Here is a 25,702-nt window from a genome sequence, read left to right as displayed (position 1 = left end):
GATTCCGGTCTAACAAAGGTCTTAACTCATTCTCTTTCTATGCCACATCAATGTGGAATGCGCTCCCAACAGGTATAAAAGAAAGGGCATCTCTATCCTCCTTCAAAACCGCAATAAAAGTTCACCTCCAGGCAGCTACAACCCTAAACTAACACCCTCCCCGGATTGCTAATAATCAAACGTAAACAATCAAATGCAGATACTTTTTCTTTTTCTTATGCCTTCTGATCTCTCTCTCTCTCTCTCTCTCTCTCTCTACGTCCACTACTTGCTGTCCATATCCTACCCCCCCCCCCTTCATTTGATTTATTGATTGATTGAGACTTTTATTAGTAGGTTGCACAGTGAAGTACATATTCCGTACAATTGACCACTAAATGGTAACACCACAATAAGTTTTTCAACTTGTTTAAGTCGGGGTCCACTTAAATTGATTCATGATACAGATATATACTATCATATATACTATCATCATAATACAGTCATCACATAAGATAATCACATTGAATTATTTACATTATTTACAATCAGGGGTGTGGAGGGGGGGGGGGGGGGGGGGTAGGATTTGGACATCAAGTAGTGGACATAGAGAGAGAGAGAGAGAGAGAGAGAGAGAGAGAGAGAGAGAGAGAGAGAGAGAGAGAGAGAGAGAGATCAGAAGGCATAAGAAAAAGTATCTGCATTTGATTGTTTACATTTGATTATTAGCAATCCGGGGAGGGTGTTAGTTTAGGGTTGTAGCTGCCTGGAGGTGTACTTTTATTGCGGTTTTGAAGGAGGATAGAGATGCCCTTTCTTTTACACCTGTTGGGAGCGCATTCCACATTGATGTGGCATAGAAAGAGAATGAGTTAAGACATTTGTTAGACCGGAATCTGGGTTTAACGTGGTTAGTAGAGCACCCCCTGGTGTTGTGGTTATGGCGGTCATTTACGTTAAGGAAGTAGTTTGACATGTACTTCGGTATCAGGGAGGTGTAGCGGATTTTATAGATTAGGCACCCCTGATTGTAAATAATGTAAATAATTCAATGTGATTATCTTGTGTGATGACTGTATTATGATGATAGTATATATGATAGTATATATCTGTATCATGAATCAATTTAAGTGGACCCCGACTTAAACAAGTTGAAAAACTTATTGGGGTGTTACCATTTAGTGGTCAATTGTACGGAATATGTACTTCACTGTGCAACCTACTAATAAAAGTCTCAATCAATCAATCAATCAATCCCGCCCAAGGACACAATGGCAGCGATTTTTGGATGGTAAGAGGCGGGGAGCGAACCTGCAACCCTCAGGTTCCTGGCACGGTTGCTCTACCCACTACACCATGCCGCCCCAAATTTTTACCCCAATATATGAACCAGTGCATTCATTACCTGGATAGCACACACCAGCTTGTTTTTGTGGGCGTGGGGTGTCCGGTCTTAGGATGCACCAGTCTCTGTCTCAGGGTGTTGCTTGGTTTAAAGTGTGCTGGGATGTTGTGACTGAATATACGTATATAATTATTTATTATCTTTGTCACAAATGTCTCAAAGGGCTGCACAAGCCACGACGACATCCTTGGCTCAGATGCCACACATAACACTATAGCTTCGATCAAACACAACACCTTTACAAGTATGTTACCTAAATCTCAACACTAACATTAGCACCAATGCTTTGGCTAACAGAAGACAAGAATTGGCCAGGCTGCACACTGCAAAAAGTCAGTGTTCAGAAACAAGAAAAAAAATATATAAAAATGAGGTGTATTTTATTTGAACTAAGCAAAATTATCTGCCAATAGAACAAGAACATTTGGCTTGTCAAGACTTTCCAAAACAAGTAAAATTAGCTAACCTCAATGAACCCAAAATAGCTTAAAATAAGTATATTCTCACTAATAACAAGTGCACTTTTCTTGGTACAAAAAAAAATTAGACCTTTTTGCTCAATATGTTGAAAAATATTCTTAAATGAAGTAAATGCTAGTGCCATTATCTTGACATAATGATATGCACTCGGCATTACATTTCTTGAAACCAGCAAACTTATACTAAAAACTAGTTTATTGTTCTTAATGGAAAGTCAACAAGGCAAGCGCTTGTTACTCTCGGGGTCTCCTAGCCGCTCAGGCAAATCATATTGTCTAAAAATGCATTTTTCCATGGATAACATGACATCATCGCGCCAAGTGCGTGCTCTTTCAGTCAATTAGTGCGCATATATACATCCCCGCCCCCGGCCAAAATTTGTATAATTGTCATTTTGAAGAATTTATCTGAATGTGCACACGGCAAAAAGTGAAATCTAAGTAAGATGAAATATCTCAAATAAGGGTGATATTTGCTTATTTTCTGTCTGATAAGATAATTCTTCTCACTAAGCAGATTTTATGTTAGAGTGTTTTACTTGTTTTAAGTGTTTTGGTCCTAAATGATCTCAGTAAGATATTACAGTTTGTTGCTGAGATTTGATGAGCTATATTGAGTAAAACATGCTTGAAACTAGAATATCAACTGTTGCAAAGTTGTGTCATCAACACTCACAAGTAGAAAACTACTTTTTTAAAGTCATCATTTCTTATTTTAAGCATGAAAAAAAAAAAATCATGACTTTGACACAATTGTGTCTCATAATTAAAACAGATGACAGCCAAATGGACTTTGCTGTTTTATTTTCAATGAAACAATAGAAAACACGTACTCATATAGTAGTACAGTTGGCACAGTACAGTAAACTGACACTTAATATTTAAACATTTAACATGTGACATTTCTAACAATTTTGAACAGAAATAGTTCATGCACATTCAGGTAAATTCTTCAAAATTACAATAAAAAAAAATTTGGCTGGGGCCGGGCTGTATATATATATATATATATATATATATATATATATATATATATATATATATATATATATATATATATATATATATATATATATATATATATATATATATATATATATATATATATATATATATATGTATATATACATATATATATATATGTATATATACATATATATATATATATATATATATATATATACATGTGTATATATATATATATATATATATATATATATATACATATGTGTGTATATATATATATATATATATATATATATATATATATATATATATATATATATATATATATATATACATGTGTATATGTATATATATATATATATATATATATATATACATATGTATATATATATATATATATATACATACATGTGTGTATATATATATATATATATATACATATATATATATACATGTGTGTGTATATATATATATATATATATATATATATATATATATATACATGTGTGTATATATATATATATATACATGTGTGTATATATATATATATATACATGTGTATATATATATATATATATATATATATATATATATATATATATATATATATATATATATATATATATATATATATATATATATATATATATATATATATATATATATATATATATTCCTCGCGCACTAATTGACTGAAAGAGCACGCACTTGGAGTGATGATGTCATGTTATCCATGGAAAAATGCATTTTTAGACAATATGATTTGCCTGAGCGGCTAGGAGACCCCGAGAGTAACAAGCGCTTGCCTTGTTGACTTTCCATTAAGAACAATAAACTAGTTTTTAGTATAAGTTTGCTGGTTTCAAGAAATGTAATGCCGAGCGCATATCATTATGTCAAGATAATGGCACTAGCATTTACTTTTCTACCAAGAAAAGTGCACTTGTTATTAGTGAGAATATACTTATTTTAAGCTATTTTTGGGTTCATTGAGGTTAGCTAATTTTACCTGTTTTGTACCGCCTCGACAAGCCGAATTGTCTTATTCTATTGGCAGATAATTTTGCTTAGTTCAAATAAAATATCCCTAATTTTTGTATTTTTTTTTCTTGTTTTTGAACACTGACTTTTTGCAGTGCATGGACCTTTTCTGTTCAACATTGTTAGAAATGTCACACGTTAAATGTTTGAATATTAACTTTATAACTAGTTTACTGTACTGTGCCAACTGTACTACTATATGAGTACGTGTTTTCTATTGTTTCATTGGAAATAAAACAGCAAAGTCCATTTGGCTGTCATCTGTTTTAATTATGAGACACAATTGTGTCAAAGTCATGATTTTTGTATTTCATGCTTGAAATAAGAAATGATGACTTTAAAAAAGTAGTTTTCTACTTGTGAGTGTTGATGACACAACAGTTGATATTCTAGTTTCAAGCATGTTTTACTCAATATAGCTCATCAAATCTCAGCAACAAGCTGTAATATCTTACTGAGATCATTTAGAACCAAAACACTTAAAACAAGTAAAACACTAACATAAAATCTGCTTAGTGAGAAGAATTATCTTATCAGACAGAAAATAAGCAAATATCACCCTTATTTGACATATTTCATCTTACTTAGATTTCACTTTTTGCAGTGTGGTCCATCAGTCCTATTAAACCATGAAAAGAGTTGTTCTGAGATGACCATGGTATTTTAATGTATTATTAACTAGGGATGTCCGATAATGGCTTTTTGCCGATATCCGATATTCCAATATTGTCCAACTCTTTAATTACCGATACCGATATCAACCGATATATGCAGTCGTGGAATTAACACATTATTATGCCTAATTTGGACAACCAGGTATGGTGAAGATAAGGTACTTTTTAAAAAAATTAGTAAAATAAGATAAATAAATTAAAAACATTTTCTTGAATAAAAAAGAAAGTACAACAATATAAAAACAGTTACATAGAAACTAGTAATGAATGAAAATGAGTAAAATGAAGTGTTAAAGGTTAGTACTGTTAGTGGAGCAGCAGCACGCACAATCATGTGTGCTTACGGACTGTATCCCTTGCAGACTGTATTGATATATATTGATATATAATGTAGGAAGCAGAATATTAATAACAGAAACAAACAACCCTTTTGTGTGAATGAGTGTGAATGGGGGAGGGAGGTTTTTTGGGTTGGTGCACTAATTGTAAGTGTATCTTGTGTTTTTTATGTGGATTTAATTAAAAAAAATAAATAAATAAAAAAAACCAAAAAAAAAACCGATACCGATAATAAAAAAAAACGATACCAATAATTTCCGATATTATATTTTAACGCATATATCGGCCGATAATATCGGCAGGCCGATATTATCGGACATCTCTATTATTAACTCTTTGTACTTTTTAATCCTTAATCAATAAAAAATCAAATGCTTATCACATTCTAAAATATCCAACAGATTTGTTGTATATTGATTATTATATAATATTGGCTACATGTTGCCTAATGTTAGTCATTGTACCTTTTTTTTATGCTGCATGGTGTCTTCACACCTGAAGATAAAGTACTTGAATTGAATTTTCTACAGCATCAGCATCGTTTTGAAGCTGTTAGTACGTGTCACATACTGTTGCTTTAATACAGGGGTCACCAACGCGGTGCCCGCGGGCACCAGGTAGCCCATAAGGACCAGATGAGTAGCCCGCTGGCCTGTTCTAAAAATAGCTCAAATAGCAGCACTTACCAGTGAGCTGCCTCTATTTTTTAAATTGTATTTATTTACTAGCAAGCTGGTCTCGCTTTGCCCGACATTTTTAATTCTAACAGAGACAAAACTCAAAAAGAATTTGAAAATCCAAGAAAATATTTTAAAGACTTCACTTGTTTAAATAAATTCATTAATTTTTTTACTTTGCTTCTTATAACTTTCAGAAAGACAATTTTAGAGAAAAAATACAACCTTAAAAATGATTTCAGGATTTTTAAACACATATACCTTTTTACCTTTTAAATTCCTTCCTCTTCTTTCCTGACAATTTAAATCAATGTTCAAGTGAATTAATTGTTTTTATTGTAAAGAATAATAAATACATTTTAATTTAATTCTTCATTTTAGCTTCTGTTTTTTCGACGAAGAATATTTGTGAAATATTTCTTCAAACTTATTGTGATTAAAATTTAAAAACAAATATTCTGGCAAATCTAGAAAATCTGTAGAATCAAATTGAAATCTTATTTAGAATTTCTTTTCAAATTTTTGTTCAGGAAAATCTAGAAGAAATAATGATTTGTCTTTGTTAGAAATATAGCTTGGTCCAATTTGTTTTTATTCTAACAAAGTGTAGATTGGATTTTAACCTATTTAAAACATGTCATCAAAATTGTAAAATTAATCTTAATCAGGAAAAATTACTAATGATGTTCAATTAATTCTTTTTTTTATTTTTTCAAAAATATTCGAATTAGCTAGTTTTTCTCTTCTTTTTTTCGGTTGAATTTTGAATTTTAAAGAGTCGAAATTGAAGATAAACTATGTTTCAAAATTGAATTGTCATTTTTTTTCGTGTATTCTCCTCTTTTAAACCGTTCAATTAAGTGTGAATATCATTAATTATTAATAATAACATAGAGTTAAAGGTAAATTGAGCAAATTGGCTATTTCTGGCAATTTATTGAAGTGTGTATCAAACTGGTAGCCCTTCGCATTAATCACTACCCAAGAAGTAGCTCTTGCTTTCAAAAAGGTTGGTGACCCCTGCTTTAATGTAATAAGCTATATTTGAATATGCACTTACTGCGAGTTCTAGATGAAGATTTGAGGTCCAGTTGTCAGGCAGAGCTTTGTGAACACGGCCAGCTGCGTTACGTGTCAGAGGTGGTCGTCACATGTCCTCGTCCCCCCTGTGGAGCACCTGAGGACAAAAAGATAAGCAGAACTTGACAATTAGCTGGTCTTGCTTTCGTTTCCCCTGTTTGTAGAAGCACCAAACCTCTTCAGTTTAATTTCCAGAAAAGTCTTTTTTTGGAGAAGTGTCCTAATAAAACGCTTGGTCTCTTCGCGGTAGACAGGCGACGCCCCTGGTTCGAGACTTTCTCGGGCCCCCCTGCCGGGTGTATTGATAAGCAGCACTGAACCCTGCGGTCAGTGTTTAATTGCATTATTTGGAGTCCTCTAGTCGCCCTCCTCTCGCCGGCTGGATGGGAGGAGAGAACAAGTGTTTACTGATAAAGTGAGGCCCACATCAAGAAGACGCGGGGGAGAAAGAAAGCGGGAGTTCCGAGTATGATATTGATGGATAAACGAAGGCCTTCACAGCCTTTTTCACTCTTTCATTTGCTTCTGTGACTGAGGGAGCGGCTGGAGTTAAACCTTTTATCTTCTCCATTATAAAAGCAACAATGTGACATCCAAGTAAGTACGAGGATGTCAACGTAGCATTGGTGATGTTGTAGCGTTTACAAATATTCACAGCAAATTATACCTTCAAGTCAATGTATTTACTATTTAAAAATTTGAGCGCGCTCCACCCTAACAAAGCCACCGGCCTTGATAATATTCCCTCCACATTCCTCAGGGACTCTGCCTCCATCATTGCCCCGATCATCACGCACATAATAAACCTATCAATTACACAAAGCCAAGTACCAAAAGATTTTAAGATTGCAAGAGTAACTCCCCTCTTTAAAAAAGGAAGCAAATTGGAACCTGGCAACTACCGACCTGTTTCTATTCTCAGTTCCATTTCGAAAGTAATGGAAAAAATTGTTTATGAACAGGTCGATAGTTACCTAAATAAATAAATACATATAAATAATTCATTGTGTGATGACTGTATTATGATGATAGTATATATGATAGTATATATCTGTATCATGAATCCATTTAAGTGGACCCCGACTTAAACAAGTTGAAAAACGTATTCGGGCGTTACCATTTAGTGGTCAATTGTACGGAATATGTACTTCACTGTGCAACCTACTAATAAAAGTCTCAATCAATCAATCAATCAATCAATACTGTTCTTATCAATCAATCAATCAATCAATCAATGTTTATATATATAGCCCCGAATCCCTTCTAGGGGAGACTGGATGCAATGGACGTCGGGTGGGTCTGATATAATATTGTGAAAGTCCAGTCCATAGTGGATCTAACATAATAGTGAGAGTCCAGTCCATAGTGGATCTAACATAATAGTGAGAGTCCAGTCCATAGTGGATCTAACATAATAGTGTGAGAGTTCAGTCCATAGTGGATCTAACATAATAGTGAGAGTCCAGTCCATAGTGGATCTAACATAATAGTGTGAGAGTCCAGTCCATAGTGGATCTAACATAATAGTGAGAGTTTAGTCCATAGTGGATCTAACATAATAGTGTGAGAGTCCAGTCCATAGTGGATCTAACATAATAGTGTGAGAGTCCAGTCCATAGTGGATCTAACATAATAGTGAGAGTCCAGTCCATAGTGGATCTAACATAATAGTGTGAGAGTCCAGTCCATAGTGGATCTAACATAATAGTGAGAGTTTAGTCCATAGTGGATCTAACATAATAGTGTGAGTCCAGTCCATAGTGGATCTAACATAATAGTGTGAGTCCAGTCCATAGTGGATCTAACATAATAGTGAGAGTTTAGTCCATAGTGGATCTAACATAATAGTGAGAGTCCAGTCCATAAAATCGATAGTGCCTTTTAATTGACACTAAGCGGGTGTAGTTTGGAAAACGTTATTTTAAATTTGATTACTAAATGTTTTGTTAAACACACTTTATTACCACAAAATATCAAAGGATAAATAATTCAAATAAATTCATGTCCAAATGTGGACTATAAGTAAATTATTAAATTACATTATATAATAAATTAAAATATTCTATTTAGTGCTTTTTGGATGTTTTCTTATTCATTTATTTCTTTTAATAACATATTCAAATATTAATTGTGAATAATACAATAATATATCCAGGAGAATCTATAAAAGTGTACACAAATGAGGTATTTTTCAGTCCTGGCAGATTTATTCCCTGATTTGTACTTGAAAGCACGTAAAAATGTACCTAATAAACAAGAGCAGGCTCAGTCAGGGTAAACAGGATAAGTAATACGCTGAAATGCAGCTCTGTTGTTGGCATGGTAACCCCAAAGCAACACAAGATATTTCAAGCCTTCTTTTGATATAATTGTGATGATTATGGCTTAGAGCTTATGAAAACCTTGAATAGAAAACCTAAGAAAATGTGGGGTTTTCAAAAAACTGTAAGTTGTGATCATCAATATTATAACAAAGTCTTGACTAATCTCACTTTGCATGTAATTTATGAAAATCACATATTAGTTTTACATTTCAAGTTAAATTGCTGGACTTTTTTTTTTACCTTTTTATGAGTTTCACCGGTACAACGGAAAATGACCGAGTGAAAATGTGCAACTTTTCTCCCACCACAATTGAACATTCACCTACTAAAAATCAGGAGCACTGTGGAAATTGGGTTCAAGCTTTTGATCCCTCCCTTGCTCGGTGACATTCGTCGTTTCCTTGCCCGTGTCGTCGCATTCTTACCTGCCGTCAGAATCGGTCTCTCGTCTTGCACATCTAAAAAGGAAAGCATTGATTTCAGTTGAACAGGTAACAGCGATGAGTAAGTACTTGTTGTGCGAACCCCGTTTCCATATGAGTTGGGAAATTGTGTTAGATGTAAATATAAACAGAATTCAAAAATAAGCAGGGGCGTCCACGGTAACGTTGCTTGGATGGCAACATATGTTGCTCCAAAAGCTGTATGTACCTTTCAAGCATTAATGGTGCCTTCACCGATGTGTAAGTTACCCATGTCTTGGCCACTAATACACCCCCATACCATCACACATGCTGGCTTTTACACTTTGCACCTAGAACAATCCGTATGGTTCTTTTCCTCTTTCCTCACGACGTCCACAGTTTCCAAAAACAATTTGAAATGTGGACTCGTCAGACCGCAGAACACTTTTCCACTTTGTATCAGTCCATCTTAGATGAGCTCAGGCCACAGCGAAGCCGACGGCGTTTCTGGGTGTTGTTGATAAACGGTTTTTCGCCTTGCATAGGAGAGTTTTAACTCGCACTTACAGATGTGGCGACCAACTGTAGTTACTGACAGTGGGTTTCTGAAGTGTTCCTGAGCCCATGTGGTGATATCCTTTACACACTGATGTGGCTTGTTGATGCAGTACAGCCTGAGGGATGGAAGGTCACGGGCTTAGCTGCTTACGTGCAGTGATTTCTCCAGATTCTCTGAACCCCTTGATGATATTACGGAGCGTAGATGGTGAAATCCCTAAATTCCTTGCAGTAGCTGGTTGATAAAGGTTTTTCTTAAACTGTTCAAGCATTTGTTTAGGCATTTGTTGACAAAGTGGTGACCCTCGCCCCATCCTTGTTTGTGAATGACTGAGCATTTCATGGAATCTACTTTTATACCCAATCATGGCACCCACCTGTTCCCAATTAGCCTGTTCACCTGTGGGATGTTCCAAATAAGTGTTTGATGAGCATTCCTCAACTTTATCAGTATTTATTGCCACCTTTCCCAACTTCTTTGTCACGTGTTGCTGCCATCAAATTCTAAAGTTAAGGATTATTTGCACAAAAAAAAAAAAGGTCTATCAGTTTGAACATCAAATATGTTGTCTTTGTAGCATATTCAACTGAATATGGCTTGAAAAGGATTTGCAAATCATTGTATTCCGTTTATATTTACATCTAACACCATTTCCCAACTCATATGGAAACGGGGTTTGTATTTACGGCAAATGGACTTCACCCGATCACCGATGCGGTTGGCGGAGGAAGTCAAAGTGAGGTCGTTCGGCTAGCGTGTCTGCTATCCTCAAAGTCCTCCTGGTTGTGTTGTTTCTTCTTTGCAGTCTCCATTGTTCATTAAACAAATTGCAAAAGATTCACCAACACAGATGTCCAGAATACTGTGGAATTTTGAGATGAAAACAGAGCTTTTTTGTATTGGATTCAGTGGGCTCCGAATACTTCCGCTTCAACCGTTGACGTCACGCGCATCATATCATCATATCGAAACGTTTTCAGCCGGAAGTTTGCCGGGAAATTTAAAATGTCACTTTATAAGTTAACCCGGCCGTATTGGCATGTGTTGCAATGTTAAGATTTCATCATTGATATATAAACTATCAGACTGCGTGGTCGCTAGTAGTGGCTTTCAGTAGGCCTTTAATTATTGTGTTCTGTGTGAGTTACTTACCGTAATTTCCGGACTATAAGCCGCACCTGACTATAAGCCGCACCAGCTAAATTTAGGGGAAAATACAGATTGCTCCATATATAAGCCGCACCCGACTATAAGCCGCAGGGTTTTGATGTGTAATTACCGTAGTATATAGGGCAGGGGTCACCAACCTTTTTTAAACCAAGAGCTACTTCTTGGGTAGTGATTAATGCGAAGGGCTACCAGTTTGATACACACTTCAATAAATTGCCAGAAATAGCCAATTTGCTCAATTTACCTTTAACTCTATGTTATTATTAATAATAATGATATTTACACTTAATTGAACGGTTTAAAAGAGGAGAAAACACGAAAAAAAAATGACAATTAAATTTTGAAACATAGTTTATCTTCAATTTCGACTCTTTAAAATTCAAAATTCAACCGAAAAAAAGAAGAGAAAAACTAGCTAATTCGAATCTTTTTGAAAAAATAAAAAAAATAATTCATGGAACATCATTAGTAATTTTTCCTGATTAAGATTAATTTTAGAATTTTGATGACATGTTTTAAATAGGTTTAAAATACAATCTGCACTTTGTTAGAATATATAACAAATTGGACCAAGCTATATTTCTAACAAAGACAAATCATTATTTCTTTTAGATTTTCCAGAACAAAAATTTTAAAAGAAATTCAAAAGACTTTGAAATAAGATTTAAATTTGATTCTACAGATTTTCTAGATTTGCCAGAATAATTTTTTTGAACTTCAATCATAATAAGTTTGAAGAAATATTTCACAAATATTCTTCGTCGAAAAAACAGAAGCTAAAATGAAGAATTAAATTAAAATGTATTTATTATTCTTTACAATAAAAAAAAAAATTACTTGAACATTGATTTTAATTGTCAGGAAAGAAGAGGAAGGAATTTAAAAGGTAAAACGGTATATGTGTTTAAAAATCCTAAAATCATTTTTAAGGTTGTATGTTTTCTCTAAAATTGTCTTTCTGAAAGTTATAAGAAGCAAAGTAAAAAAAATGTATGAATTTATTTGAACAAGTGAAGACCAAGTCTTTCAAATATTTTCTTGGATTTTCAAATTCTATTTGAGTTTTGTCTCTCTTAGAATTAAAAATGTCGAGCAAAGCGAGACCAGCTTGCTAGTAAATAAATACAATTTAAAAAAATAGAGGCAGCTCACTGGTAAGTGCTGCTATTTGAGCTATTTTTAGAACAGGCCAGCGGGCTACTCATCTGGTCCTTACGGGCTACCTGGTGCCTGCGGGCACCACGTTGGTGACCCCTGATAATAGGGGTTCCTGCTACCACGGAGGGGATTGTCGGGACAGAGATGACTGTTTGGGAACGCAAAGCGTCCCATTTATTAACAATAAATCTTTCAATCATTCAATCAAACTTTCACATCTTTGACATGGCGAACAGCATTCGTGCAGAGTACAAATAATACAACGGTGCAAAGTAATACAAAGTGCTCGCCTGTACGTTATCAAAATAACCAGCCTACCGGTATATGAAAAGTCAGTCTTTAATCATTGTCTTCCTCCTGCGTACTAAAACCACCGAAATCCTCTTCGTCGGTGTCGGAGAAGAACAGGCCGCATATAAGCCGCACCCTTGTATAAGCCGCACCCTTGTATAAGCCGCACCCTTGTATAAGCCGCAGGGACCAGAACGAGGGGGAAAAGTAGCGGCTTATAGTCCGGAAATTACGGTATAAGTGCCAATTTACACTAAAACTCAACTTCCATCGGCGTGGTAGGAGCAGAACTCCTCCGTAGATGGAGGACCTCCTGTGGGTATGATAAATAATATCCTGGGGTGCAATTGGCAAAAGCAGCATTAGAAGTTGCGATTGCTCCACATGCAGATTTGGTTGAAGGTCTGACAATGCTAGCAGAGGCAACAATAGCAAGGGTTTTAAAATAGCTTCGGCGGCCGCGTCCACTTACGCAGAGACCAATGAGTGACAGTCAGCTCGGACAATTACTCCCGCGGTTTTCTTCAAATGACATTATTGTCTTCAGGCACTCACAGCTCCGTCTTGTATCCGAGAGGGATAACAGGCAGCGGTTTGTTTCAGCCTGCAGGTGGACAAATGGACCACTCAGTCACTCCATAGAGTTGTTGGGTTCCGCCCCCCCCACCCCCCAACTCTGATTCACAGGAACAATGGAGGATTTTAAAAAATTTCTCGTGTAGGCTTTTAGTCATCGGCCTCTGCTGCCAGTGATTACTGACAAGAAGTTATTTCTACAGGTGTTTAAGGGAAATAAATAGAAATACCGTATTTTTCAGACTATAAGGCGCACTTAAAATCCTTTCATTTTCTCAAAAATCGACAGTGCGCCTTACAACCCGGTGCGCCTAATGTACGGAATAATTCTGGTTGTGTTTACCGACCTCGTAGCAATTTTATTTGGTACGTGGTGTAATGATAAGTGTGACCAGTAGATGGCAGTCACACATAAGAGATACGTGTCGACTTAAAATCCTTTCATTTTCTGAAAAATCGACAGTGCGCCTTACAACCCGGTGCGCCTCATGTACAGAATAATTCTGGTTGTGTTTACCGACCTCGTAGCAATTTTATTTGGTACGTGGTGTAATGATAAGTGTGACCAGTAGATGGCAGTCACACATAAGAGATACGTGTCGACTTAAAATCCTTTAATTTTCTCAAAAATCGACAGTGCGCCTTACAACCCGGTGCGCCTAATGTACGGAATAATTCTGGTTGTGCTTACCGACCTCGTAGCAATTTTATTTGGTACATGGTGTAATGATAAGTGTGACCAGTAGATGGCAGTCACACATAAGAGATATGTGTCGACTTAAAATCCTTTCATTTTCTCAAAAATCGACAGTGCGCCTTACAACCCGGTGCGCCTAATGTACGGAATAATTCTGGTTGTGTTTACCAACCTCGTAGCAATTTTATTTGGTACGTGGTGTAATGATAAGTGTGACCAGTAGATGGCAGCCACACATAAGAGATACGTGTCGACTTAAAATCCTTTCATTTTCTCAAAAATCGACAGTGCGCCTTACAACCCGGTGCGCCTAATGTACGGAATAATTCTGGTTGTGTTTACCGACCTCGTAGCAATTTTATTTGGTACGTGGTGTAATGATAAGTGTGACCAGTAGATGGCAGTCACACATAAGAGATACGTGTCGACTTAAAATCCTTTCATTTTCTCAAAAATCGACAGTGCGCCTTACAACCCGGTGCGCCTAATGTACGGAATAATTCTGGTTGTGCTTACCGACCTCGTAGCAATTTTATTTGGTACGTGGTGTAATGATAAGTGTGACCAGTGGATGGCAGTCACACATAAGAGATACGTGTCGACTGCAATATGGCTCAAGTAAACAACACCAAAACTTTAAATGTCTACTGAAATTAATTTTTTTTTATTTAAACGGGAATAGCAGATCCATTCTATGTGTCATACTTGATCATTTCGCGATATTGCCATATTTTTGCTGAAAGGATTTAGTAGAGAACATCGGCGATAAAGTTCGCTACTTTTGATCGCTGATAAAAAAAAAGCCTTGCCTGTACCGGAAGTCGCGTGTTGTTTACAATGCAGCCAGAGCGATTCGGACCGAGAAAGCGACAATTACCCCATTAATTTGAGCGAGGATGAAAGATTCGTGGATGAGGAACGTGAGAGTGAAGGACTAGAGTGCAGTGCAGGACGTATCTTTTTTCGCTCTGACCGTAACTTAGGTACAAGGGTTCATTGGATTCCAATCTTTCTCCTTTTTCTATTGTGGATCACGGATTTGTATTTTAAACCACCGGATACTATATCCTTTCTGGAGCATCACATTTGTGGGGTCAATTAAACGCTCAAAATGGCCAGAAAAAGAGAACTTTCATCTGAAACTCCACAGTCTATTCTTATTCTTAGAAATGAGGGCTATTCCACAAAATTGTTTGGGTGACCCCAAACTTTTGAACGGTAGTGTATTTTTGCTGAAAGGATTTAGTAGAGAACATCGACGATAAAGTTCGCTACTTTTGGTCGCTGATAAAAAAAAAAGCCTTGCCTGTACCGGAAGTAGCGTGACGTCGCAGGTTGAAAGGCTCCTCACATTTCCGCATTGTTTACACCAGCAGCGAGAGCGATTCGGACCGAGAAAGCGACGATTACCCCATTAATTTGAGCCAGGATGAAAGATTTGTGGATGAGGAACGTGAGAGTGAAGGACTAGAGTGCAGTGCAGGACGTATCTTTTTTCGCTCTGACCGTAACTTAGGTGCAAGGGTTCATTGGATTACACACTTTCTCCTTTTTCTATTGTGGATCACAGATTTGTATTTTAAACCACCTCGGATACTATATCCTCTTGAAAATTAGAGTCGAGAACGCGAAATGGACATTCACAGTGACTTTTATCTCCACGACAATACATCGTCGAAGCACTTTAGCTACGGAGCTAACGTGATAGCATCGTGCTTAAATGCAGATAGGACTTCACCCGATCATAGATGCGGTCGGCGGCCCGGAAACGCAGGAAGTCAAGGTGAGGTCGGCGGCTAGCATGTCTGCTATCCATCTCAAAGTCCTCCTGGTTGTGTTGCTGCAGCCGGCCGCTAATACACCGATCCCACCTACAGGTTTCTTCTTTGCAGTCTTCATTGTTCATTAAACAAATTGCAAAAGATTCACCCACACAGATGTCCAGAATACTGTGGAATTATGTGGTGAAAACAGAGCTTTTTGTATTGGATGGGGTCCGAATACTTCCGTTCACTCCGTGACGTCACGCGCATACGTCATCATACCGAGACGTTTTCAACCGGAAGTTTAGCGGGAAATTTAAAATGTCACTTTATAAGTTAACCCGGCCGTATTGGCATGTGTTGCAATGTTAAGATTTCATCATTGATATATAAACTATCAGACTGCGTGGTCGCTAGTAGTGGCTTTCAGTAGGCCTTTAATGTTGCACTTTTTATACGTAGAAGAAAAGTTTGGTCATTTTATTTAATCTGAGCAACAACTTGAGGCAGTTTAATGTTGATTAACGTATGCAGAACTATTATAGTGTTCCCAATGTTAAAAGGATAAAGCCATTGTTTACAAATTTGGTAAATAAATTACTAGAGATGTCCGATAATATCGGCAGGCCGATATTATCGGCCGATAAATGCGTTAAAATGTAATATCGGAAATTATCGGTATCGTTTTTTTTATTATCTGTATCGTTGTTTTTTTTTATTTTTATTTTTTTTATTAAATCCACATAAAAACACAAGATACACTTACAATTAGTGCACCAAGCCAAAAAACCTCCCTCCCCCATTTACACTCATTCACACAAAAGGGTTGTTTCTTTCTGTTATTAATATTCTGCTTCCTACATTATATATCAATACAGTCTGCAAGGGATACAGTCCGTAAGCACACATGATTGTGCGTGCTGCTGCTCCACTAATAGTACTAACCTTTAACACTTCATTTGACTCATTTTCATTCATTACTAGTTTCTATGTAACTGTTTTGATATTGTTGTACTTTCTTTTTTATTCAAGAAAATGTTTTTAATTTATTTATCTTTTTTTTTTTTTTTTTTTTTTTAAAAAGTACCTTATCTTCACCATACCTGGTTGTCCAAATTAGGCATAATAATGTGTTAATTCCACGACTGCATATATCGGTTGATATCGGTATCAGTAATTAAAGAGTTGGACAATATCGGAATATCGGATATCGTTAAAAAGCCATTATCGGACATCCTTATAAATTACCAAAACATTTATATTTTGTTGTTTTCTTACTGTACCGAAAATGAACCGAACCGTGACCTCTAAAACGAGGTACGTACCGAACCGAAATTTGTGTGTACCGTTACACCCCTAAGTAGTACGGTTAGATCAGGGGTGTCCAAACTTTTTCCACTGAGGGCCGCACACGGAAAAATTAAAGAATGCGGGGGCCATTTTGATATTTTTCATTTTCAAACCATAACAAAATATATGGATTTTTTTTTTAACCTTTAGGGCTCCCGGGGACCATAAAGGGTCCGTCATTAAAATGTTAAAAATAAGTCAAATTATTCTTTTTTTTAACGCTTACAGTAAATCTCTATCAACTTCAGGTTGATATAAAGTTTAAAAAAATAATAATAATAAAAGTTTTATGCCTTTTCTGTCAAAGACAACTTTGTTTTTTATAGTAAAACTGAAATATTTAGTAATTAGAGCCCTAAAAGATCAATAATGCAGCACACCATTGATTTTAATTCTTTAATATTTTGGAGGAATCACAGTGAAAAGTTAAATAAAATCCCACTAAATATATTTGGGATCCAAAAGGTCCCCCACTCTTAAAGTGATACATTTTTATTTTTTATTTTTTTTATTTCAACACTTAAGTTACGAGATCAACTTCAGATATATCTGTCGAGTTTATGTTTGAACTATTATTTTGTTTGTTTTATGCTCTTTTGTCAAAGAAAACTTTGATGTTTTTATATGGCAACCACACAATATATGCAATATTTCACATAAAACATTTTAAAGTGACATTTTTGAAGTAATTGGAGCCTTGAATAGGTCAATAATTCATTATAACAGATTTTTTGGTCTTTTTTTTTTTTTTTTGAACAATGGCAAAAAAAAGAAAAATAAAGAAAGACAAAAGAAAAATTAAAGCTGCAAGCAGCGTTGGTCGGGTCCGCATTTTGGCAGGTGCTAGTCCTAGGTGTCCCAATACTTTTGTCCAGTGGTAGTCCTGAGTGAGACCTACATAGAGGTTTTTGTTTCGTGTCTCTACGATATTCGTACTGGGAGTTAAAGGAAGGAGATAACGTTTGATGTTTGGTGACCGGTTGTAACAAAAATTTAGTTTTGAAGGAGGAATAGCAAACTTCCTGTTGATTTTTGCTGAAGGATGTCAATCTATGAAATGTAGGTCTAGGTGAGACCTACATAGAGGTATTTGTTTCATGTCTCTAAGACCTTCCTACCGGAAGTTACAAGCAGTTTTGTCAGAGTTTTCCTCTGAGAAGCAGTTTTTTCTCTGTTTAATTCAAAAATTGCTCTAGAGCACAATTTTGAGTTTTGGGGTTCGGTTTTTTTTTAGATCGCAATTTCCACCAGTCCCGATGTGTGTGAGAATTTTGGTGAGTTTTGAAGTATTTTAAGGGGGTCAAATTAGAGGTCAAAGAGGCAAAAATGAGTTTTTTTAGTACAATTTTGTCTTGAAGGGGAAATTGCCAACTTCCTGTTGGTTTTTGCCCGAGGATGTAAAATTATGAAATGTAGGTCTACGTCTGACCTACATCGTCTGAGTTACAGGCAGTTTGTTTTTGTTTTTTCCTAGGGGGCGCTAGAGCGCAATTTTGATTTTTGGGGTTTGTTTTTTTTATTAACTTGCAATTTTCGCAGGTCCTGATGTGTGTGTCAAATTTGGTGAGTTTTGAAGCATGTTAAGTGGGTCAAATTAGCGTTTTTTGTGGCGGCGGAAGAATAATAATAATAATAATAATAATAAGTTTTTTTAGTACAATTTTGTCTTGAGGGGCAAATTGCCAACTTCCTGTTGGTTTTTGCCCGAGGATGTAAAATTATGAAATGTACGTCTGACCTACATCGTCTGAGTTACAGGCAGTTTGTTTTTGTTTTTTCCTAGGGGGCGCCAGTGCGCAATTTTGATTTTTGGGTTGTTTTTTTTTTTATTAACATGCAATTTTTGCAGGTCTGATGTGTGTGTCAAATTTGGTGAGTCAAATTAGCGTTTTTTGTGGCGGCGGAAGAATAATAATAATAAATAATAATAATAATAATAAAACCTTACAATAACAATAGGTTCCTTTGTAACCAGTAACTGCCTGCATGGCAGCTTTGTGTCAACATTGCAACTTTTCCCCGTTAGATTTCACCTCATTCCACTTTTTTAAATGTTTTTATTTTTATTTTTGCAATACTATCAATTTTGCAATTTTTGCAGAACGTGTGGCGGCCCCGCTAAACAATTAGCTGCGGGCCGCAAATGTCCCCCGGGCGGCACTTTGGACACCCCTGAGTTAGCTAATCCATGCACATTGGAGTCCAATTCATGGGCTCCTCCCACCAGTTATTAACGATACCTGCTCCCTCGCAACGTTAGAAACAGCGACTAAAAGAATCCACAAAGTAAATAAAGTTGCAGTCGTACATGGCTGTATAATTAAGTGACAACACGTCCCGAAATGGGCGCGGAAGGTGCCGCGTTGCATGCAGCCGCCATGTGCCGACGTGCTCGGTTCCGCTTGGTTCCACTCAAAGGGAGCGCAGGCATGTTAACACACTCAAGCATACGCTAATTAAAAATCCACACCGCTGTCACGATCAATATGCTTAATTAATTTGTCCATACATCACCATTGCACATTAGTTCTACATGCACTTTTACACTTAAAATATAGTACATGTGTGCCCTATGTCATCATAGTGGAATCATTCTACCCAGGAAATTGCACCTGGTGCAGTGTGAGCGATGTACATTTCACCTATGATTAATGTTAATGCAGCTTTGAGCGATATCTAGCGCTTCTTAATTCATTCTCCCCGAGAGTAGCGTCATCCTCCGGCTCCGGCACAAACCACACAGCGCCCCGGAATATTCTCACACTTCAGCCAGGCGGGGAAGGCAGGATTTCTTCATTCAGCCCCCGTTTTTTTCCCAAAGTGCTAATTTGATAAGATTCCAACATCACAGGAGAAGAAAAGGTTGTTATAGTCCCTGTGACGTTTTTGTCTATAATAAGACTGCAAATTTGAATTGGAACTCTGCATGATTTCATTTGTTAATTTGCAACTTTTTTTTTTTTTTTTTTGACAGATTTTTACGGTAGACAATATTTATGATTATGTTTATACTGGTGGAATAATGAAAACTTAAAAGTAGAGATGTCCGATAATATCGGTTTTGGATAAATGCGTTAAAATGTAATATCGGAAATTATCGGTATCGGTTTTTTATTATCAGTATCGTCTTTTTTCTTTTCTTTTTTTTTTCTTTTTTTTATTAAATCCACATAATTTTTTTTTTTTTTTTTTTTTTTTTTTTTTTTAATGTCCTGCCCAGCTTCTCGGGCAAATCATATAGCAGATGTAGATGCCCATATCGGCTGTTCAGATTTACTTTACAAAAGAGAAGTGTAGGATACTTCTCTTGTTGCCTTACTTGTATTTTGACTTTATTAAATGTATTTATATTATCATTTGGTGCAGCCGGGCCGGAGCAGGAGGGGATAGAAAGAGAGAAAAAGGAAGACAGAGGGGGGAATTGTGGGGACAAGAGGGGGATTAGACAGAGAGACAAAAACAACAACAGCAAACACAACAACAACAACAACAGAGCAACATCAGCAAATACGACATGTACAAATATGATGGTAGAAGTAATAGCAAATAAGCAGTTAGCGAAAATTTTTAAAAAAATACAGAACTGAGCATTATTACACTAAAAATGGAGCAATATGAATACCAATAGGAATAGTGCTATTGATAATAAACAATACCAGTACTTTACCTTTATTATCAACAATACAATTGTTCAAATGCAACAATACATATACGTCATGATAACTTGAGATACGAAAGAATGCAGAAAAATGGAGGGGAAATCCACATAAAAAACACAAGATACACTTACAATTAGTGCACCAACCCCAAAAAACCTCCCTCCCCCATTTACACTCATTCACACAAAAGGGTTGTTTCTTTCTGTTATTAATATTCTGCTTCCTACATTATATATCAATATATATCAATACAGTCTGCAAGGGATACAGTCCGTAAGCACACATGATTGTGCGTGCTGCTGCTCCACTAATAGCACTAACCTTTAACACTTCATTTTACTCATTTTCATTAATTACTAGTTTCTATGTAACTGTTTTTATATTGTTTTACTTTCTTTTTTATTCAAGAAAATGTTTTTAATTTATTTATCTTATTTTACTATTTTTTTTAAAAAGTACCTTATCTTCACCATACCTGGTTGTCCAAATTAGGCATAATAATGTGTTAATTCCACGACTGTATATATCGGTTGATATCGGAATCGGTAATTAAGAGTTGGACAATATCGGAAATCGGCATAAAAGCCGTTATCGGACATCTCTATATATTTGGTATTATTGCCAACATGTTGTGATATAATGAAGACTTAAGATAATGTATTAATTAGGGATGTCCGATAATGGCTTTTTGCCGATATCCGATATTCCGATATTGTCCAACTCTTTAATTACCGATACCGATATCAACCGATACCGATATCAACCGATATATGCAGTCGTGGAATTAACACATTATTATGCCTAATTTGGACAACCAGGTATGGTGAAGATAAGGTACTTTTTAAAAAAATTAGTAAGATAAATAAATTAAAAACATTTTCTTGAATAAAAAATAAAGTACAACAATATAAAAACAGTTACATAGAAACTAGTAATGAATGAAAATTAGTAAAATTAACTGTTAAAGGTTAGTACTATTAGTGGAGCAGCAGCACACACAATCATGTGTGCTTACGGACTGTATCCCTTGCAGACTGTATTGATATATATTGATATATAATGTAGGAAGCAGAATATTAATAACAGAAAGAAACAACCCTTTTGTGTGAATGAGTGTAAATGGGGGAGGGAGGTTTTTTGGCTTGGTGCACTAATTGTAAGTGTATCTTGTGTTTTTTATGTGGATTTAATAAAAAAAAAAATTAAAAAAACGATACTGATGATAAAAAAAACGATACCGATAATTTCCGATATTACATTTTAACGCATATATCGGACATCTCTAATAATAATGTGTCAATTCCACGACTGTATATATCGGTTCATATCGGAATCGGTAATTAAGAGTTGGACAATATCGGAAATCGGCAAAAAAGCCATTATCGGACATCTCTAAATATTTGGTATTATTGCCAACATGTTGTGATATAATGAAGACTTAAGATAATGTATTAATTATTAGTCATTTAAAGGCCTACTGAAAGCCACTACTAGCGACCACGCAGTCTGATAGTTTATATATCAATGATGAAATCTTAACATTGCAACACATGCCAATACGGCCGGGTTAACTTATAAAGTGACATTTAAAACTTCCCGGGAAATATCCGGCTGAAACGTCGCGGTATGATGACGTATGCGTGTGACGAAGTCAGAGTAACGGAAGTTATGGTACCCCGTAGAATCCTATACAAAAAGCTCTGTTTTCATTTCATAATTCCACAGTATTCTGGACATCTTTTGCAATTTGTTTAATGAACAATGAAGGCTGCAAAGAAGACAGTTGTAGGTGGGATCGGTGTATTAGCAGCGGACTACAGCAACACAACCAGGAGGACTTTGTTGGAGAGCAGACGCGCTAGCCGCCGACCTCACCTTGACTTCCTACGTCTCCGGGCCGCCAAACGCATCGGGTGAAGTCCTTCGTCCTTCTGCTGGAACGCAGGTGAGCACGGGTGTTGATTAGCAGATGAGGGCTGGCTGGCGTAGGTGGAGAGCTAATGTTTTTAGCATAGCTCTGTGCGGTCCGGTTGCTAAGTTAGCTTCAATGGCGTCGTTAGCACAGCATTGTTAACCTTCGCCAGCCTGGAAAGCATTAACCGTGTATTTACATGTCCACGGTTTAATAGTATTGTTGATTTTCTATCTATCCTTCCAGTCAGGGGTTTATTTTTTTTGTTTCTATATGCAGTTAAAGCACGATGCTATCACGTTAGCTCGTAGCTAAAGCATTTCGCCGATGTATTGTCGTGGAGATAAAAGGCACTGAATGTCCATTTCGCGTTCTCGACTCTCATTTTCAAGAGGATATAGTATCCCAGGTGGTTTAAAATACAAATCCGTGATCCACAATAGAAAAAGGAGAGAGAGTGGAATCCAATGAGCCAGCTTGTACCTAAGTTACGGTCAGAGCGAAAAAAGATACGTCCTGCACTGCCTCTCAAGTCTTTCACTGTAACGTTCCTCATCTACGAATCTTTCATCCTCGCTCAAATTAATGGGGTAATCGTCACTTTCTCGGTCCGAATCTCTCTCGCTCCATTGTAAACAACGGGGAATTGTGAGGAATACTAGCTCCTGTGACGTCACGCTACTTCCGCTACAGGCAAGGCTTTTTTTTATCAGCGAGCAAAAGTTGCGAACTTTATCGTCGATTTTCTCTACTAAATCCTTTCAGCAAAAATATGGCAATATCGCGAAATGATCAAGTATGACACATAGAATGGATCTGCTATTCCCGTTTAAATAAAAATAAAATCATTTCAGTAGGCCTTTAATTTATTGAGTTGATGTAGTTTATGATTAAATATCACACTGCTGTTCTGTATGAGTGTTTGTCTGACTTGAAGTGTCGCTGTTGTCAAAACTTACTTCCTCCAGCCTGGGGCTCAGTCCCGCCTTGCTTGAAGCAGCCCTGCAGCGCTTGTCTGCTTCTCTGAGACTTGAACGTGACCTCCTCAGGCCTCCCTCATTCACACCACAACAGCAACACTCAAACTTGACTTAACCTTGAAAAGAAAACAAAACAGCAAAATCCAATTAGGCTCATTTCTAAACATTCCCAGTGAGAAAAGATGTTCCTTTTTGCCTCAGAGATACCTCATTAAGAGTGGTTCTCACTTCTTCTTTTTTTTTGGCTTCTTTGAGGCTGCACATTACGACCTGAAAAAGTACATTTCAGCGATTAAAGCAAACACTTTTTGGAATACATTGAGATGAGCTACAGCAGGGGTCACCAACGCGGTGCCCGCGGGCACCAGGTAGCCCGTAAGGACCAGATGAGTAGCCCGCTGGCCTGTTCTAAAAATAGCTCAAATAGCAGCACTTACCAGTGAGCTGCCTCTATTTTTTAAATTGTATTTATTTACTAGCAAGCTGGTCTCGCTTTGCCCGACATTTTTAATTCTAAGAGAGACAAAACTCAAATAGAATTTGAAAATCCAAAAAAATATTTGAAAGACTTGGTCTTCACTTCTTTAAATAAATGCATTCTTTTTTTTACTTTGCTTCTTATAACTTTCAGAAAGACAATTTTAGAGAAAAATGATTTTAGGATTTTTCAACACATATACCTTTTTACCTTTTAAATTCCTTCCTCTTCTTTCCTGACAATTTAAATCAATGTTCAAGTAAATTATTTTTTTTTTATTGTAAAGAATAATAAATACATTTTAATTTAATTCTTCATTTTAGCTTCTGTTTTTTCCACGAGGAATATTTGTGAAATATTTCTTCAAACTTATCATGATTGAAATTCCAAAAAATTATTCTGGAAAATCTAGAAAATCTGTAGAATCAAATTTAAATCTTATTTCAAAGTCTTTTGATTTTCTTTTAAAAATTTTGTTCGGGAAAATCGAGAAGAAATAATGATTTGTCTTTGTTAGAAATATAGCTTGGTCCAATTTGTTATATATTCTAACAAAGTGCAGATTGTATTTTAACTTATTTAAAACATGTCATCAAAATTCTAAAATTAATCTTAGTCAGGAAAAATTACTAATGATGTTCCATAAATTATTTTTTTTATTTTTTCAAAAAGATTCGAATTAGCTAGTTTTTCTCTTCTTTTTTTCGGTTGAATTTTGAATTTTAAAGTGTCGAAATAGAAGATAAACTATGTTTCAAAATTTTATTGTCATTTTTTTCGTGTTTTCTCCTCTTTTAAACCGTTCAATTAAGTGTAAATATCATTAATTATTAATAATAACAGAGTTAAAGGTAAATTGAGCAAATTGGCTATTTCTGGCAATTTATTTAAGTGTGTATCAAACTGGTAGCCCTTCGCATTAATCAGTACCCAAGAAGTAGCTCTTGCTTTCAAAAAGGTTGGTGACCCCTGAGTTACAGTATGTAGGCACATGGCAACTTTCTAATTCAAGCACATTTTTAACAATAAATTATTAGATAATTGTAGCTATTTTTCCCCAAATAAAATTGTGTTCTTTTGTAGAAAAAACTAAATCTCCATGATCACACAGGGAAAAAATATTTACTTTTTAAATTATTTTTATTGCCGATAAATGCTTTAAATTGTAATATCGGAAATTATCGGTATCGGTTTCAAAAAGTAAAATGTATGACTTTTTAAAAGGCCGCTGTGTAAAGGCACCGCCTTTGCGTGCCGGCCCAGTCACATAATATCTACGGCTTTTCACACACACAAGTGAATGCAAGCCATACTTGGTCAACAGCCATACAGGTCACACTGAGGGTGTCCGTATAAACAACTTTATCACTGTTACAAATATGTGCCACACTGTGAACCCACACCAAACCACAATGACAAATAGAGATGTCCGATAATATCGGTCTGCCGATATTATCGGCCGATAAATGCGTTAAAATGTAATATCGGAAATTATCGGTATCGTTTTTGTTATTATCAGTATCGGTTTTTTTTTGTTTGGTTTTTTTATTAAATCCACATAAAAAACACAAGATACACTTACAATTAGTGCACCAAGCCAAAAAACCTCCCTCCCCCATTTACACTCATTCACACAAAAGGGTTGTTTCTTTCTGTTATTAATATTCTGCTTCCTACATTATATATCAATATATATCAATACAGTCTGCAAGGGATACAGTCCGTAAGCACACATGATTGT

The 25,702-nt window shown here is 35.9% G+C and overlaps 1 long non-coding RNA gene across 1 annotated transcript in view; it reads right to left on the bottom strand.

Moving 5' to 3' along the window:
• The window catches only part of LOC133659086 (uncharacterized), a 206,587-nt gene that overhangs the window by 79,755 nt on the left and 101,130 nt on the right, over positions 1 to 25,702 (bottom strand). The window contains exons 2-4 of the long non-coding RNA XR_009827598.1: positions 23,691 to 23,753; positions 23,463 to 23,599; positions 6,621 to 6,737 (exon numbers count right to left, since the gene is read on the bottom strand). This is a non-coding gene — a long non-coding RNA (uncharacterized LOC133659086). The remainder of the gene's footprint in view (positions 1 to 6,620; positions 6,738 to 23,462; positions 23,600 to 23,690; positions 23,754 to 25,702) is intronic.

This window comes from Entelurus aequoreus, linkage group LG10 (genome assembly GCF_033978785.1).
Source record: "Entelurus aequoreus isolate RoL-2023_Sb linkage group LG10, RoL_Eaeq_v1.1, whole genome shotgun sequence".
NCBI classification, from domain to species: Eukaryota; Metazoa; Chordata; class Actinopteri; order Syngnathiformes; family Syngnathidae; genus Entelurus; species Entelurus aequoreus.
The sequence above is the reverse complement of the archived record's forward strand: the minus strand, read 5'-3'. Positions and strand labels throughout refer to the sequence as shown.